Raw genomic sequence first — 10,525 nt, 5'->3', positions numbered from 1 at the left:
CGGTATCTCTACTCAGAGCTATCCGGATAGGTGTTAAGCTTGCATCGACGTAACTCTTTACGTCGAACTCTTTATCACCTCCATAACCGAGAAACATATCCTTATTCCTCTAAGGATAATTTAGACCGCTATCTGGTGATCTACTCCTAGATCACCTTTGTACCCCCTTGCCAAATATGTGGCAAGGCACACATCAGGTGTGGTACTCAGCATGGCATACCGCATGGAGCCTATGACAAAAGCATAGGGGACGACCTTCGTCCTTCCTCTTTCTTCTGCCGTGGTCGAGCTTTAAGTCTTAACTTCATACCTTACAACTCAGGCAAGAACTCCTTCTTTGACTGATCCATCTTGAACACCTTCAAGATCATGTCAAGGTATGTGCTCATTTGAAAGTACCATTAAGCGTTTTGATCTATCCATATAGATCTTGATGCTCAATGTTCAAGTAGCTTAATCCAGGCTTTCCATTGAAAAACACTTTCCAAATAACCCTATATGCTTTCCAGAAATTCTACGTCATTTCTGATCAACAATATGTTAACAACATATACTCATCAGAAATTCTATAGTGCTCCCACTCACTTCTTTGGAAATACAAGTTTCTCATAAACTTTGTATACACCCAAAAACTTTGATCATCTCATCAAAGCATACATTCCAACTCCGAGATTCTTACTCCTGTCCTTAGAAGGATTGCTGGAGCTTTGCATACTTATTAGCATCTTTCAGGATTGACAAAACCTTCCGGTTGTATCACATACAACCTTTCCTCAAGAAAAACGTCGAGGAAACAATGTTTTGATATCCTATCTGCAAGATTTCATAAATAATGCAGTAATCGCTAATATAATTCCAACAGACTCTTTAGCATCGCTACGAGTGAGAAAGTCTCATCGTAGTCAACTCCTTGAACTTGTCAGAAAACATCTTAACGACAAGTCGAGCTTTCTTAATGGTGACACTTACCATCATTGTCCGTCTTCCTTTTAAAATCCATATGTACCTAACAGCCTTACGACCATCAAGTAGTTCTTCCAAAGTCTACACTTTGTTTTCATATATGGATCCTCTCTCGGATTATATGGCCTCCGAGCCAATTTTCGGAATCCAGGCCCACCATCGCTTCTCCATAGCTCATAGGTTCATTGTTGTCTAGCAACGTGATTTCCAAGACAGGATTACGTACCACTCTGAAGTATTACGCATCCTTGTCATCCCATGAGGTTTGTTAGTGACTTGATCTGAAGTTTCATGATCACTATCATAAGCTTCCACTTCAATTGGTGTAGGTGCCACAGGAACAACTTCCTGTGCCCTGCCACACACTAGTTGAAGAGACGGTTCAATAACCTCATCAAGTCTCCACCATCCTCCCACTCAATTCTTTCGAGAGAAACTTTTCCTCGAGAAAGGACCCGATTCTAGAAACAATCCTTGCTTTCGGATCTGAGACAGGAGGTATACCCAACTATTTTGGGTGTTCTATGAAGATGCATTTATCCGCTTTGGGTTCAAGCTTATCAACCTGAAACTCTTTCACATAAGCGTCGCAGCCCCAAACTTTTTAAGAAATGACAGCTTAGGTTTCTCTAAACCATAGTTCATACGGTATCATCTCATCGGAATTACGTGGTGCCCTATTTAAAGTGAATGTGGTTGTCTCTAATGCCTAACCCATAAACTATCGTGGTAATTCGATAAGAGACATCATGGTATGCATCATATCCAATAGGGTGCAGTTATGATGTTCGGACACACCATCACACTATGGTGTTCCAGGCTGTATTAGTTGTGAAACAATTTCCACAATGTCTTAATTCTGTGCCAAACTCGTAATTCAGATATTCATCTCTATGATCATATCATAGATCTTTTATCCTCTTGTCACGACGATCTTTCAACTTCACCCTGAAATTACTTGAACCTTTCAATAATTCAGACTCGTGATTCATCAAGTAAATATACTCAACATCTACTCAAATCATCTGTGAAGTAAGAACATAACGATATCCACTGCACGCCTCAGCACTCATTGGACTGCACACATCAAAATGTATTACTTCCAGCAAGTTGCTTTCTAGTTCCATTTTACTGAAAACGAGGCTTTCAGTCATCTTGCCCATGTGGTATGATTTGCATGTCTCAAGTGATTCAAAACCAAGTGAGTCCAAACGGTCCATTTGCATGGAGTTTCTTCATGCATATACACCAATAGACATGGTTCGCATGTCTCAAACTTTTCAAAAACGAGTGAGCCCAAAGATCCATCAACATGGAGCTTCTTCATGCGTTTTATACCGATATGACTTACGTGGCAGTGCCACAAGTAGGTGGTACTATCATTACTATCTTATATCTTTTGCCATGTACATGTGTATCACTACGATCGAGATTCAATAAACCATTCATTTTTGGGTGCAAGACCATTGAAGGTATTATTCAAATAAACAGAGTAACCATTATTCTCCTTAAATGAATAACCGTATTGCGATAGACATAATCCAATCATGTCTATGCTCAACGCAAACACCAATCTCGACGGTAGAGGGAGCGTGCGATGCTTGATCACATCAAGCTTGGAAAAACTTCCAACACATATTGCCAGCTCACCTTTAGCTAGTCTCCGTTTACTCCGCAGCCTTTTATTTCGAGTTTACTAACATTTAGCAACCGAACCGGTATCTAATACCATGGTGCTACTAGGAGTACTAGTAAAGTACACATTAACACAATGTACATCCAATATACTTCTATCGACCTTGCCAGCCTTCTCATCTACCAAGTATCTAGGGTAATTCTTCTCCAGTGGCTGTTCCCCTTATTACAGAAGCACTTAGTCTCGGGTTTGGGTTCAACCTTGGGTTTCTTCACTAGAGCAGCAGCTGAATTGCTGTTTCATGAAGTATCCCTTTTTGCCCTTGCCCTTCTTGAAACTAGTGGTTTCACCAACCATCAACAATTGATGCTCCTTCTTGATTTCTACTTTTGTGGTGTCAAACATCGCGAATATCTCAAGGATCATCATATATGTCCCTGATATATTATAGTTCATCACAAAGCTCTAGCAGCTTGGTGGTAATGACTTCGGAGAAACATCACTATCTCATCTGGAAGATCAACTCCCACTCGATTCAAATGATTGTTGTACTCAGACAATCTGAGCACAAGCTCAACAATTGAGCTTTTCTCCCTTAGTTTGTGGGCTAAGAAAATCGTCGGAGGTCTTATACCTCTTGACGTGGGCACGAGCCTGAAATCCCAATTTCAGCCCTCGAAACATCTCATATGTTTCGCGATGTTTCAAAACGTCTTCAGTGCCTCAACTCTAAACCGTTTAACTGAACTATCACGTAGTTATCAAAATGTGTATGTCAGATGTTCGCAACATCCACAGACGATGTTCGAGGTTCAGCACACTGAGCGGTGCATTAAGGACATAAGCCTTCTATGAAGCAATGAGGACAATCCTCAGTTTACGGACCTAGTCCGCATAATTGCTATTATCAACTTTCAACTAAATTTTTCTCTAGGAACATATCTAAACAGTAGAACTAAAGCGCGAGCTATGACATAATTTGCGAAGACCTTTTGACTATGTTCAGGATAATTAAGTTCATCTTATGAACTCCCACTCAGATAGACATCCCTCTAGTCATCTAAGTGATTACATGATCCGAGTCAACTAGGCCGTGTCCGATCATCACGTGAGATGGACTAGTCATCATCAGTGAACATCTTCATGTTGATCGTATCTACCATACGACTCATGCTCGACCTTTCGGTCTCTTGTGTTCCGAGGCCATGTCTGTACATGCTAGGCTCGTCAAGTCAACCTAAGTGTTTCGCGTGTGTAAATCTGTCTTACACCCGTTGTATGTGAACGTTAGAATCTATCACACCCGATCATCACGTGGTGCTTCGAAACAACGAACTGTCGCAACGGTGCATAGTTAGGGGGAACACTTTCTTGAAATTATTATGAGGGATCATCTTATTTACTACCGTCGTTCTAAGCAAATAAGATGCAAAAACATGATAAACATCACATGCAATCAAAAAGTGACATGATATGGCCAATATCATATTGCTCCTTTTGATCTCCATCTTCGGGGCTCCATGATCATCATCGTCACCGGCATGACACCATGATCTCCATCATCATGATCTCCATCATCGTGTCTTCATGAAGTTGTCTCGCCAACTATTACTTCTACTACTACAGCTAACGGTTAGCAATAAAGTAAAGTAATTACATGACGTTTCTCAATGACACGCAGGTCATACAAAAATAAAGACAACTCCTATGGCTCCTGTCGATTGTCATACTCATCGACATGCAAGTCGTGATTCCTATTACAAGAACATGATCTCATACATCACATATATCATTCATCACATCCTTTTGGCCATATCACATCACATGGCATACCCTGCAAAAACAAGTTAGACATTCTCTAATTGTTGTTTGCATGTTTTACGTGGCTGCTATGGGTTTCTAGCAAGAACATTTCTTATCTACGCAAAAACCACAACGTGATATGCCAATTGCTATTTACCCTTCATAAGGACCCTTTTCATCGAATCCGATCCGACTAAAGTGGGAGAGACAAACACCCGCTAGCCACCTTATGCAACTAGTGCATGTCAGTCGGTGGAACCAGTCTCACATAAGAGTACATGTAAGGTCGGTCCGGGCCGCTTCATCCCACAATACCGTCGAAACAAGATTGGACTAGTAACGGTAAGCATATTGAACAAAATCAACGCCCACAACTACTTTGTGTTCTACTCGTGCATAGAATCTACGCAAAAGACCTAGCTCATGATGCCACTGTTGGGGAACGTAGTAGAAATTCAAAATTTTCCTACGTGTCACCAAGATCTATCTATGGAGAAACCAGCAACGAGGGGAAGGAGAGTGCATCTACATACCATTGTAGATCGCTAAGCAGAAGCGTTCAAGAGAACGGGGTTGAAGGAGTCGTACTCGTCGTGATCCAAATCATCGGAGATCCTAGTGCCGAACGGACGGCACCTCCGCGTTCAACACACGTACAGCCCGACGATGTCTCCCATGCCTTGATCTAGCAAGGAGAGAGGGAGAGGTTGAGGAAGACTCCATCCAGCAGCAGCACAACGGCGTGGTGGTGGTAGAGGAGCGTGGTACTCCAGCAGGGCTTCGCCAAGCACTACGAGAGACGAGGAGGGAGAGGGGTAGGGCTGCGCCAAGAAGGAGAGGAACTCGTGTCTTTTGGGCAGCCCAAACCTCAAGTATATATAGGGCAAGGGGAGAGGCTGCGCCCCACCTAGGTTTCCACCCCTAGGGGTGGCGGCCAGCCCTAGATCCCATCTAGGGGGGCGGCCAAAGGGGGAGAGAGGGGGGGCGCACCACTAGGTGGGCCTTAGGCCCATTTGAGCCTAGGGTTTGCCCCCTTCCACTCTCCCTTGCGCCTTGGGCCTTGGTGGGGGGGGGGCGCACCAGCCCACCTGGGGCTGGTCCCCTCCCACACTTGGCCCATGATGCCCTGCGGGGCTGGTGGCCCCACTTGGTGGACCCCCCGGACCCTCCCGGTGGTCCCGGTACGTTACCGATAAAACCCGAAACCTTTCTGGCGACCAAAACAGGACTTCCCATATATAAATCTTTACCTCCGGACCATTCCGGAACTCCTCGTGACGTCCGGGATCTCATCCGAGACTCCGAACAACATTCGGTAACCACATACAAACTTCCTTTATAACCCTAGCATCATCGAACCTTAAGTGTGTAGACCCTACGGGTTCAGGAACCATGCAGACATGACCGAGACGTTCTCCGGTCAATAACCAACAGCGGGATCTGGATACCCATGTTGGTTCCCACATGTTCTACGATGATCTCATCGGATGAATCACGATGTCGAGGATTCGATCAATCCCGTATACAATTCCCTTTGTCTATCGGTATTGTACTTGCCCGAGATTCGATCGTCGGTATCCCGATACCTTGTTCAATCTCGTTACCGGCAAGTCTCTTTTACTCGTTACGTAACACATCATCCCGTGATCAACTCCCTGATCAGATTGTGCATATTATGATGATGTCCTACCGAGTGGGCCCAGAGATACCTCTCCGTTTACACGGAGTGACAAATCCCAGTCTCGATTCGTGCCAACCCAACAAACACTTTCGGAGATACCTGTAGTGTACCTTTATAGCCACCCAGTTACGTTGTGACGTTTGGCACACCCAAAGTATTCCTACGGTATCCGGGAGTTGCACAATCTCATGGTCTAAGGAAATGATACTTGACATTAGAAAAGCTTTAGCATACGAACTACACGATCTTTGTGCTAGGTTTAGGATTGAGTCTTGTCCATCACATCATTCTCCCAATGATGTGATCCCGTTATCAACGACATCCAATGTCCATGGTCAGTAAACCGTAACCATCTATTGATCAACGAGCTAGTCAACTAGAGGCTTACTAGGGACATGGCGTTGTCTATGTATCCACACATGTATCTGAGTTTCCTATCAATACAATTCTAGCATGGATAATAAACGATTATCATGAACAAGGAAATATAATAATAATAATCAATTTATTATTGCCTCTAGGGCATATTTCCAACGGTCTCCCATTTCCAACAGTTTCTGACACGGGGATGCGATGCAGGTTCAGATGCCAGCCGTGGGGCAGATTAACATCCGGGTACGGTGCGGCTGGCGGCACTGCCAGTGCCAGTGCACCGGGATGTGCAACCCCTACCGTGGCCCGCAGCGTGGAGGAGCTGACGGTGGCGGCGGATTAGGTGTGCGGGACGAGCTGGCGCCGGGGATGAGCTTCCCCTTGCCCTTTCTAAAGAAACCCATTGCTAGTGTTTCCGTGTCGCCGGCGAGGGGGCCAGCTTGGCCAGATGTGGACGGGAGAGGGGAAGTGGATGAGGCCCCCCCCCTCCCCCGCCCCACCACACACAATTGCATTAGAAAAAGGACGATGATTCGGTGCTTTCACCCACTACCAAGCGGGCCTGAGGTAGGTGGCAGTGTTTAATACGATCGCGTGTCCGTCTTGTGTCCATATGAACACAAATAAAACATAAATTTAGATCTAAAATGCGTCTAGAAAAACATCAAACAGATGTTTTTTGAATTTGGGTCCGCGCATTGAAAATGATCCATTCCGAAACAAACAAATTAGCGTGTGGATTATTTGGGTGGCCACATGGAGTTGCTCTTATGCGGCAGAGATTTCTCAAAAAAAAAAAGCGGCAGAGAGCGCAGAGGGAGAATAAATACTGTAACGTGGCAACGAAGACGTCATTTCGGTTTTTCTTTACGAGGGAGCGAACACGTCAGCTGATTACAAGCAGTACGCGCTGAACTACTCATATGGTCATCAAGATGTGGTTTCTTGAAGGAGAGAAAAGGTACGGACGCGACGATCTATACGACTTGGATCCAGCATTTGGGCATTCGGCGCTCCCGAGGATTTATATGTGCCATGTGTGACGCAAACTCCAGGGGGAAAAGTCAACGCTCCCAAGTCTGAATCCGCGGCCAAATATAAGAGGCCCCGACATGAACCAGCCCCGTCACTGGTTTATCAGGAAAATTCCTATTTGACGCTCTACGCGTCACATTGTCGGGGAGGACGCACAGCCGAAACCCCCAGCACGAAAATTGGGCCGGCCCACTTTATCATTCGTTTGTTTTTCATTTCTTCTTTATTTTTCAAAAAATGTTCATACTTTTGCGAAGTATTTGAAACTACAAAAAAATCCCGTGTTTCTAAAATAATTTTAATAAATTAAAAAAAGATTGTTTTTTCGATTTTTACTTTTGAAAAAATAATTTGGAATTAAAAATCATGTTTTCAAAATTTGTTCTGAATATAAAAAATGTTCCCATCTTTAATTTATCAGAACTCAAAAAATGTGCTCCTTTTCAAAATATGTTTGCGATTTTCAAAATAGGTTCGTGCTTTTGAAATATTGTTTAGAATTTTGGAAAATATTCCCGTTATTGAATTTTGGTCAGAAAGTTTAAAAAGGTTCGTGTTTTCAGGAAATGTTTGGGCTTTTTAAAAATAGTTTCAGTCAAAATATCTTCACAATTTCAAACGTGTTCGTGCTTTTCAATTTTTTGACATATTAAAATTGTTTGAGTAGTTCAAATCATTGTCCGATTTTCAAACATTATTCACTTCTTTTTTACAATTTCCACAATATATTAAAAAACTCAAAAGTATGAGGATTCCGCGTCGTTGTAAGTTCTTACCCTTGCACGCTCCTCATTGGTCGCTAACACTTGTGAGGTGCGCTTGTAGGTGTTCTCCTTAACAAGCCACAGGTCCGGAGTTTGATTCCTAGTGAGGGTGCGCTGTCTTTTGTTAATTTTTATATCCCATCGAGCGATCGGCGCGCTCACTATGGCAACCACCAATGGGCTGACCCAGTCAGCGGGTCATGCGTGCGTCGCTCGGCTATTTGATGCAGAATGCGTCAAATAGAACCCTCTGTTATAAGTTAGCTTTTCTTTAAACCTGTTTTTTCCGATTTTTTTGTAGTGGTCTTAAGCTCTTTTGTTCCTCTTTATTTCCTTTTTCCTTTTATTTTTCAATTTCTGCTTTTATTTTCATGTTTATTTTATTTTACTTTTTTCATGTTTCTTTTTTTATTTGGATAAATATGCAATTTTTTAAAAATATGTGAACACTTTCTGAATAACATGTATGATTTTTTTTGAAATTTAAAAATTACACATATGTTTGTCTTAATTTTTACATCCCATCGTTGCGCTAGAGTATCGAGGCACGCTTGCTACAAGGATCACAAATGGGCTGGCCCAGTCAGCGGTCCGTCCATGCGTCGCAATGCTAGCTTTTTTGAAAACTGCTTCTTCCCGGTATTTAGACACGAACTTCAGGTCTTTTTTTCTTCTTTGTTATCTTTACTTTTTTTATATATTTCTACTTTTATTTTTACATGTTTCTCATGTCTGTCACCTTTTACATGTTTCTTTAAAATATTATTGACAAATATGCAAATAGTTTTTAAATATGTGAATACATTTTAAATGACATTTATGTTCTTCCAAAATTTAAAATTTTAGAAATTTTTAAAATGCATAAACACTTTTTTAATTTAAAAAATATTTCCTATAAATGTGCCAACACTTTTAATAAAATGTATGAACACTTGCGTAATGTAATCTTTAATATCATTTAAAATTACATTATTATTTTTTAGATGAAGGCCATTTTTCTGTAATTACATGAAATTATATTTAATTATGTGTATACATTTTTAATTATATGGGCATTTTATAAAAACATGGAAGACTATTTTAAGTTATATGTACATTCTTAAATACATGGATATTTAATAAAAGTACTTGGACACCTTTTTAAAATGAAAATGAACATTTTGTATGAGTTTACGAAGAATATGTATTTTTTTCGTGTGCATGCATTTTTTAATAGATGAATACTTTTAGTTATTTATTTTAATTGAAGATATATGAATTAGTGAGATATATAGAGACCATTATGTCCGCAGTAGGTTATCCATTCACAAAGCAAAAATAGGAAGAAACTAATTATTCAAGTTTGCTCTTTGCTCCCAGTCCACGTGAGAGCGAGAGATTGGCGACACAGCCTTAGCGCTTGCTAGAAACGATGCACAGACGAGCCCCAGGCGGTTTGGTTTGAACCAAGAGGCCACCTATTTGACACTCACCAAATAGTCGAGGAAACGCCTGAACCACGTTATAGCATATGGGCCGGTCATGGTGCGTCCCATTGTGATGCTTGATTAGTTTCCTGGAAAGTATATTTAGATTGACAGGTCCAAAAACTCTAGTAAAAATAGAAAAACATAACATAAAACTAAGAAAATATTCACCTACATACATATGAATGTTCATAACCGCGAAGAAGAATGTTCACCATGTATTTGACATGTCTATAAGAAATTATATTAATGCATTGAAAAGTTCATGTGCTATAGAAAAAAGGTTCGTAGATTATAAAAGTTGTTCATACAACACGGGAAAAAATATTCAAAAGGAACGACAAAAAAATTAGAAAATGACTTAACATAAAATGGAAGTGAAAATAAAAAAATAAATGTCAAAAAGAATTAAAAAAGTAAATGAAAACCCATAGTGCTCGGCCCAGGACACACACATTCCACATGTTTGTCCAATATTTTGACGCCTTGAGCGTAAAATATGAAGCACCTTGAATATCGAAATCACTAATTAAGGGGTACCCCTTGCAAAACTCACTCTCAATTTCTCTATGCTGACCACTTGTCGCAACCTGTTTTTTTTCCTTTTTTCTCGTAGATTTATTTTTCAATTACATTTTAACCGTGCGTCCAAATCACAAACCGTTTTCGCTCTTGGATTTCTTGCAACGAGATCTTCGAAACAAGATCCTATGTTAATAGGTTTCAACAAAAATTCAGGCAAAAACCAAAAAAAAAAAAAACTGAAAAAGACTAAGAACCGGAAAAACCCTAAAGAACTGTTGTC

This window comes from Triticum dicoccoides, chromosome 1A (genome assembly GCF_002162155.2).
Source record: "Triticum dicoccoides isolate Atlit2015 ecotype Zavitan chromosome 1A, WEW_v2.0, whole genome shotgun sequence".
NCBI classification, from domain to species: domain Eukaryota; kingdom Viridiplantae; phylum Streptophyta; class Magnoliopsida; order Poales; family Poaceae; genus Triticum; species Triticum dicoccoides.
The sequence above is the reverse complement of the archived record's forward strand: the minus strand, read 5'-3'. Positions refer to the sequence as shown.